This window comes from Mchenga conophoros, linkage group LG5 (assembly GCF_057382185.1).
Source record: "Mchenga conophoros isolate Kocher_MC1m ecotype Shallow Benthic linkage group LG5, M_conophoros_male_GT1.1, whole genome shotgun sequence".
NCBI lineage: Eukaryota > Metazoa > Chordata > Actinopteri > Cichliformes > Cichlidae > Mchenga > Mchenga conophoros.
In genome coordinates, this window is record NC_140530.1 from 38,714,015 (window position 1) to 38,722,845 (window position 8,831).

Below are 8,831 nucleotides of genomic sequence, written 5' to 3' on the forward strand. Positions count from 1 at the left end.
GTCAGGTGACGACAGATTACAGGAACCAAGGTCCTCAGAAAATGTGTGCGTGCGGCCTGATGGATCAGTGTGTGTGTTTTGTGACTTGATTACAGCCCCTTAACATAAAGTCGCTCAGTTTCCATGTTTATATAAATTTTCTGCCCGTTATTCCCCCTCAGGTCAAGGTCTAAACTGTTTTTTCCCCACAAAATGAATAAAATACTAAAATAAAGAGTTAAATGTTTGAAAATCTGTTTGGATGCAAGAAAAAATGGTCTTGTAATTCACAGAGAAATGAAAATGTCCAGTGTGTTACTCAGAAGTGCAGAATTAGTCTCCGTGCTCAGCCTCTTGTGTATAACAATTAATGGCTTGACTGGGATTTGTTTGCATATAAAGTGCTGTTAACACCCTTCGCAGATGCTCGGCAAACTCTGTATTTAAACGGCTTTAGCAGCTGCAGTCATTTTTTGCAGGAAGTCTCATAAACATGTCTACTTAAAAAATGGTGCCGTGATTTATTGAAACATGTGCAAACATATGCAGATACAGGATATAAGGCAAAGAGGAGTTTGTACAATTGCAAAGTTTGTTAACAGTCAATATTTGGTACGAGCGCCTTTATTCTTCAGCAGAGTGGATCATCTCTCAGGTCCTGTGTCACATCTTATTTCTGAAGCACATGACGTTCAGATACTGTTTATCTGCACTGACCTGCCTTCTTTTGTCCTCTCGTCTAGTTTCCAGCAATGAGCCAAGTTTCATTTAATCACAAGGAAATCACCTTATTGCTGCAAAAATATAGTTTTATGTCTTTTAAATTGTGTTATTTTGACATTTTTCAAATAAAGATACTGCAGGACACGACAGGCTGCTGGTAACAAAGAGCCTAAACATACAGCTTAAAGTTGGTTAAATTCACTTCAGTGTTATTTATGCCAACAGTCACCTCAAGGCACCTAAATAAGTCTGTGTAAACACGACAACTGGGACACCCATTGAGCTTTACATGGTTTAGCAAACAAACAAACAAACACGCCTCTGACAGTCGTCAGGTACGAGGACGGGACTGATAAAGAGGGAAAAACAGCCAATGGGCAAAGAAAACATTTGAAGCACTTCCAGAAGCCTGGAAACTATCGAACAAGACCAGTTTCAGATTTAACAGCTCTATATTTTATATATGTTGTGGCATTAAATATAAAAATAAACAAACAAATAAATAGTTTTCAAAAATCTGCTTTTCTGTTTTCTTTTGTTTGATCTAAAATGTAATTAAGAACATGTTTGCAGAAATGTCCAAATTCAAAAATAGAAGAAGAACTAAAGTCGAAAGAATAAAGCTGCTGACAGTCAGCTTCTCCCAGTGATTAGCCTGCAGCTAATGTCACCACCATCTCACCAGTGTCCCACTGTGGTCTCTGAAATGGGAAAATTATTATTATTAGTCAGCAACACTGTCATTGCTGTCATCCGTCTGCTGTCCTGGTGCTTTTCCATTCTCTCTGAGTCTAGGCCACGTTGGGGAGGTCAAGATATGCCCGTGGGTGGAGCCCCAGAGTCCCGCTCGTCAGCCGCCACACCTGTTCCTCATCAAACTCATCATCTGTCAGTATTTTTTTTTTTTTCGCCTGTCCCATTTGGTTCTTTAGCCATCAGAATTGTTGTCTGAAGACCTACAAGGATACCCAATGGATTTACTTTGCCAAATGGATCATCGTGGCATTGCCGTATTGGTCCATTTGGTCGATCTTTGTTTTTATTATTTATTATATTTTATTTTCAGATGTTACAGACGGGACAGACATGAGTGAGAGATAGGAAAGGGAGAAAGAAAGAGGAAGGAAAGGAAAAACAGAAGGGGAGAGGGACAGTGAGAAAGGGGGGGAGAAAAAAAATAAAAATCTCCTGGATCACCTGTTGAGAGAAGAATAGAAAACAAGCAGAAAAAAAAAACAAAGCAACATACTAAACACAACACCATCGCATTAATCTAGCTAAGTGTAAACAGCAGTAAATACTAAATATTCAATGTTGTTGTGCAGCACGCAGGACAGATGTGCTTCGAAGTAGCAGCCAAGAAAGGTGTAATTTGGGTCTACGAGCAGTGAACACCTGTGTGCATACCTGTGTGGATCAGCATGCTTGCATTCCAAAGGTTTCTCCATGTAACGATCTGCTAGGGAGTGTGAGGGGGCCACAGCCCCATCCTCCGGGGTGTGAAGCGGGTATGGAGGAGATCAAAACTCCAGACATCCAGAGGCCCCCAGAACACAAGAGACCATGGAAGACCAACAGAGGGGCAGCCGCGCCACTGTTCCAGTAAGAGCTGAGGAGAGTCCCAGATGAGGGCTCACTCAGCAGCCGCGGAGCAGAAGCCAGGGGGAGTTGTAGTGACGCGCCCGTGAGCTCCGCCGGCCGCCAGCTGTGCCTGAGTGACCGAGCCCCAGGCCGAGAGGCCGGGGGCACCCCACCCCCGAAGGGGCCCGAGCGAGCCCCAGGCTCCAGGCCCCGATAAGCGGCCGCCAAGGATTGAGCCGGTGTGTACCTGGACGCCCACCCCCAGACACAAAGAACCACCAACGCACCGACACCTGAGGGAGTCCGCCACGGGCAGGGGAAGTGGTGGTAGGTGGAGATAGGCCTCCAAACCTTGGAGGGCCTGAGATGTCCCCAGAGAGGTGGCGCCTGATACCCAACCTGACATATAGACACAGACATACAGGCACACACAGACACAAACATCCATTCCCACCCTCATGCTCTCATATGCACTTACTCCACACTCAACCAACGTGGAGACAGACATAAAGAGACGCTGTACACACGATCACACTCCCCAAGCGTACTCTACAAACCGGGTCTAGGTACCCTTGCCCCTGGAGGGGGGAACTGCACCCAGACCCAGGTGGTGTTACCCTTTTCCCTGCGGTGGGGGGAGGCAGACCGCCCCGACTCCGTAGCAGCAGGGAGGCCCCACACTCCAGACCGCAGTCGGACGGCCAACTCCACCTAGCCCTCCCGCTCCAGCAGGCCGCAGAGAATGGGGGTGGGAGAAGACTCCAAACCTCCCTCCACCCGCTCATTGTAGTGTTGATGCATGTGTGTTCTAAGGTGCAATTAAAACCCAGGAGGGCATGGAGCTACCTGCCAAGGAGCAGCAGGTAAGCGCATAGTCCCTCCTGCTAACCCTCAATGACTAAGTGTATTTAAAATTGAGAGGTGGGCAACGATGCCAGGGGTGGGGTGTACACCCTGATGGTAATTTGGACTCCGTGTATCGTGCCCACCCCCAAGATCCTATATGTATGTGTAATGAGAGTGTGAATAATGTGAATGTCTAAGTTGTGGGATAAAATTGAGGCAGAGGCAGCCAGAAGGGGACAGAGGGGGGGGGGGGGGGGGGGGGTAGCCTCCTCTGCACCCTGGTGACATACCCCTACTCCAAGGCCCTGCATGTGAGGGTGGTTGTGGTGGAGCGGGAAGAGAGAGGCAGCTGGAGATGGGGAGGGAAGGAAGGGAGGGGCAGGTAACCCCTCCCTGGGGCCAGCTCCCCCGCTGACCCCAGTAGGCACTCCCACACTCCGCGACCCGCCAGGGAAAGGGGGCCCAGGCCCATCCAGACCGGGGCCCAGTGCAGCAGCGCCCCCCGGCCCCACAGAGCCCGGGACAGTCCACCCAACCCCACCACAGAGAAAACTGCACCCACCCCACCATCCACTCATCTTCCAGACTACATAAGACAGTAAACGCCCAGGCTGAGATCTTCCTCCACCTCTCCTGTATCTCCCCCTCCTGCAGAGAGTTCCTGAAGAGAGGAAAGCTCCTGCAAGATGTGACAAACTCCCCCACCAGTTGAAGAGTCCCCCAGGCGGTTCGACGCACCGGCGGCACCCTGCTCCAGGGCCGGTCCCCCATGCACCCACCCGCCCACAACCCCGGCAACACACCAACCAGGACCCAAGCCCCCGAGGCCCGGCCCGGGCCCCAGCCCAGAGACGGAGCGCCCCCAGAACCTCACGCCCATCCCGGACCCACCCAGGGGCAGCCAGGCTACCAGGTCAGTAACCCACGTCCGTCAGCACAGACCCTCCCCTAGCCCCGCTGCACGCAGCCACGAGGAAACAGTCACCGGAGAGCCAACAGAGCCCCCAACCGGACGTGACCGCTACCCCGGGTTGAGCCCCCCAAGGAAGATGCCTCCGGGGAACCCCCCGATGCCCTAAGCCTGTCCCTACCCCCACACCAATCACAACAGTGAAGGCGGGACCAAACTATGACCCCCCACCCCCACTAGGTGATGGAGCTGATAAAAGGGGCCCAGAGCAATTGATCTAATGTGGTGGCAGAGGCTGTGTCAAGACTAATGTAATCTAATAGATAATTTCTATATTGGTTAGAATTAAGATTATTTTTATTTTTCCAGTTCATGAGGACTGTTTTCTTGGCTATGCATAGGGCAGTGAAAACCATATGGGCGATATTCTTTTCTGAAGTGACATTATCTAAGCTGCCCAGTAAACACACTAAGGGGGAAGTTGGAATGTTACATTTCAGACACTTTGATAAGTCTTCACATATCTCGCGCCAAAACTTTTGCACTGGTGGACAGAACCAAAGAGCGTGGATGTAATTGTCTGGTGTATTGCCTTGACAGTGTGAGCAGTTGTTGGAAGATGTAAAGCCCATCTTGAACATCCGATGACCTGTATAGTGCACTCTATGTAGTATTTTGTATTGAATTAATTGCAGACTGGGATTTTTAATCAATTTAAAAGTTTTTAAGCAAATCTGAGACCAGAAGTTTTGGTCTAAGCTGACTGATAAATCTGCTTCCCACTTTGCAATAGGAAGGGATATTGATTCATCTAATTTAGAAAGTGTTCTGTATATTTTAGATAATAATTTGGGGGATTTAAGAGTAAGAAAATGTGCCGCACTTGGTGGTGTTTGTAATTCAACTTGACTGAGGTTAAATTTCTTTTTTACTATGGATTTAATTTGTTGATATTCTAAAAACCTTGTCTTGTTGATCCCATATTGTTCAACTAGTCTGTCAAATGGAATAAATTCTGTTCCCTCTAATATATGTTCTAAGTATTTAATTCCTTTACAACTCCATTCTGGGAAATTAATCATATTATTGTTTTGTAATATGTCAGGGTTATTCCAGATAGGTGTACATTTGCATGGGATTAATGAAGACTCCGTTATTTTTAGAAACTCCCACCATGCTGTTAGAGAAAAGCTGATGTTGATACTCTTAAAGCATTCATGTCTTTTGATGTTTGAGCTAATAAATGGTAGGTCTGAAATCTCTAGATCCTTGCATAGTGCCTGTTCAACATCTAGCCAGGGCTCAACTAAGAAGGTATGTTTTGACCATTCTGAGATGAACTGAAGCCTGTTGGCTAAGAAATATTGGTGAAAATTAGGCAGATCTAATCCTCCTCTATCCTTGGTTCTTTGTAGCGTTTTTAAGCTGATACGCGGGGGTTTATCTTTCCAAAGGAATTTGGAAATATATGAATCCAGAGATCTGAACCAATCTTGTGATGGTTTGTTAGGGATCATCAAAAATAAGTAATTTATTTTTGGCGAGATCATCATTTTTATAGTGGCGACCCTTCTGTCAGTATTTAAGGACCAGCTTCAGCTCTCAGTTGTCATCAGGCCGTCTGCATCGTGATTGGGAACCTCGTTGCTCTGTGTTTCTGCAAGTTCCTGAGTTTAAAGCCATTGTTTGCTTGTTGCCACGTACCTGTCCTCCATCAAACAAGCAGTTTCATTCTGGATTGTGTCATTTTTGGCTCTTTTTAGGGGCTTGTTCAGATTAAATAGAACAAGATCCAAAGCTTTAAAACATGTTAAAAACACAACAGCCTTAATAAACACAGAAGCAGGTTTCATACTTCATCACTTACAGAGGAGCAATCTTTATTAACATTAGTAAAAAAATATTAAACATGTAGCTCATTCTAAGCAAAGCAAAACACAACTTTGAGGTTAACTCGTCGCCTTTCTTTGCAAACGCTAACACAAGTGTAAGCTAACGTATTAGCATAGAAATGAGAGCAGCTCCTGCCTTCTGTCTGTTTCTTCCTCTGTTTCCCTCTCTGTGCCTCTTCCTCGCTGCCTCTCTCCCAGTCATAGGCCACCTTTTGTCTCCATGCAAAAACTCACATTCCTCATGGCCTCTGCCCACAGACACACACACACACACACACACTTGTAGGCATTCCTTTGCGCAGCAACAATGAGGTCTTTGTGTTGCACACCGCCCGTGTTTTCATTTCATTTTTTATTGCTTTTGAACTCCTTGCATGGAGAATTTAATCATCTCTCCGTCGGTTCCTGAGGCTGGTTTTGAAAAGATTTTTTTTGTTTGACGGCTGGTAGTCAAGGAGGCCGGCAGCTGCACTGTGTGTGTGTGTGTGATCTCCCACAATGCACACGCATGCAGAAACACACCACCACATGATCCAAGGACAAAGGGCTGCATGTCTTCAGAGGAACCTGACTTGAGTTTTGTTTTTGTTTCAGCTGCTTAAAGCCAAAAGGTTGAAGGCTGTGAAAACTGAAGAGGCAGAGAAGAGCAGGAAGTGAGCGGAGATAAAAGATTTGATGAATTACAGCAGATTTTCTGCAGATTTACACCAGATTAACGTTAAGACATTTAAGATCTCTTTAATAGCGCACACTGTTCAAATAAAAAAGAAAAAAAAAACCCGTAATGGCCTTACCAGAAAACACACAATGAGCCAATCATGATGTCATATTTTTTTGCTCCTCCCAGTTTTATATTTAGTTACATCATCAGTCTGTTAGGGTGACCTGGACCAAAGTGAGGCCTTGGATCATCTGTGTAAAGTGCTACACAAAAGGCACACAAAAGAACGATAAATCCTAAAGAATAAAAAAATACAGAGACAAAAGAAAAGAAGCACGTTAGCGTGCAGTAACATAACATCGAGCTTTAAATTCAGTGCAATTTAAGTTCTTCTAGAAGGAAGTCCATGAAAACGTTTGTAGATTTTACCCAAAATAAAGTTTTTCCTCTCCCACCACACACAGCTGGCCAGTTCATACAACCACACAGTGGAGGAAAGCATTTGATCCCCGTCTGAAGTTTACTCACAAAGAAATGAGCTTCTCTATTTCTATAGTAGCTTTATCTTAACGCAGCGAGGCAGAATACCAGCCAGCGCTCCACAGTAACACCACATAAAAGTTACAAACTGATTTGCATTTCACTGACTGAAATAAGTATTTGATCCACTACAACCCGGACAGAACTTTGCACATTAAGACTGTTATTATAAAAGTAACATTGAATTTAAAAAGACCAGCACAAAGAGCCTAAAAGAGCCATTTCCTGTTTTATTTTGTAATCCTTTCTTCCCATGAATCCATTTTTTTCCTTCTACAATCAATTTTCAACACTTATTACTTCCACTAATATAAACACACGTCTCAGCTGGATTCAGTCGAGGTCAGGTCCTCGTGCTTCCTGTTTTCTAACTTTTAATAGTTTATTCAGTAGAATCTTTTGCCAGGATCATCTCAGTTATATTTAACAACAAAGTTTAGCAAAGGTCAAACTACACAAACGCAGTGTCTCACACAGGGCCGTGTGTCTGTGTTTCTGCCTGCTTACATAAGACAGCGGCTGTAAAATTTATATCAGCAGTCAAACATTTAGTTTTTACAGCCGCGCAGAACAATGGCGGGTATTTTGGTGACGGGACACCTGCAAAGCGTTTGAAATTTTAGCGTCGACTCAGGCACAAAGCTCCCTCAGAGACAGCGCACAGTCAGGTAACCCAGTTTCTGCAGAGCTGCATGCCTGTGTGCGTACCTGCTCGGCTTCGCCTCAAGCTGCTTCCCGCTCAGTGACAGGCCTTTATGTTTGCAGAGCCTTTGAACTTTTTGCTGCAGAACTCAATGTGTGAAAGCAGGAACATCCTCTGAGGCCATCACGTCCAACCACAGACAGTTGATAAAATATGGATGTGGCCACGATGACGTCGCCTACTGGTTTTATACTCCAGTGTCACAGGTTTAGTCAGTGTTGTTCTATGGGGCCAATCTAAGTCTTTACTTTAAACTGCATCCACAGACTGTATGGGAGCATCACAGACACAGAGCCTGGCTAGTTAGTGCTCAGTTACATCCAAATCAATATCACTCCCCAAACTGGAGCTCAGACTTTTTGGACAGTCTGTTAATACAATTATCCACACAGCAGGCATGTTAGTGGTCAAATGTACTGCAAAGTGTGGTTTTTGTTCCTGTAAGTGTATTTCAATGCTAAACTTTTTTACTATTATCAAAGAAGAACTGCAATTTTTACTTGACTTACTTTTAGGGCAGCAATAAGAGCCCAGTGCAGTACTCCAGAGATGGAATATAAACTCAAAGGGTGGATTTATTAATATTTGTTAAATCAAACACAGCTGAGATGGAGCTACACAACTAAAAACTGAGAATCAGAAGAGGAGGGAAGCACAGTACCTAGTGGGGAGGACATGGGGAACATATAGACTCCGGGTAATTAGGGAGATGGGAAACACCAGGAAACACATCGGCAACAAATCAGGGTTAATGAGACAGGAGACGTAGAACTCAACACGACGCACACAAGACCGTCATAGGATGGACAAGCGTGGAAAGCAGACCTGTGCAGTCCTCCTGTATACCATTTCATCTTATTTACATCATGAAGCACTTTGTGACTTGTTCTTGAAAAGTGCTGAATTCATTAACTTTAGTTACTTAACATGTTTAATTACCTACCAAAAAAGTTACCACTGAGGACACAGGGATGAAATATTCTGATTCTGGGCTGA

The 8,831-nt window shown here is 45.2% G+C and overlaps 1 long non-coding RNA gene across 1 annotated transcript; it reads right to left on the reverse strand.

Annotated features, from left to right (window-relative positions):
* Positions 1-6,029: 6,029 nt before the first annotated feature.
* LOC146575123 (uncharacterized) lies at positions 6,030-8,483 on the reverse strand. Its single transcript, XR_014892587.1, has 3 exons — positions 8,345-8,483; positions 6,726-6,888; positions 6,030-6,559 (listed from the first exon to the last, which is right to left on the reverse strand). It is a non-coding gene; the product is annotated as an uncharacterized LOC146575123 (long non-coding RNA).
* Positions 8,484-8,831: the final 348 nt, after the last annotated feature.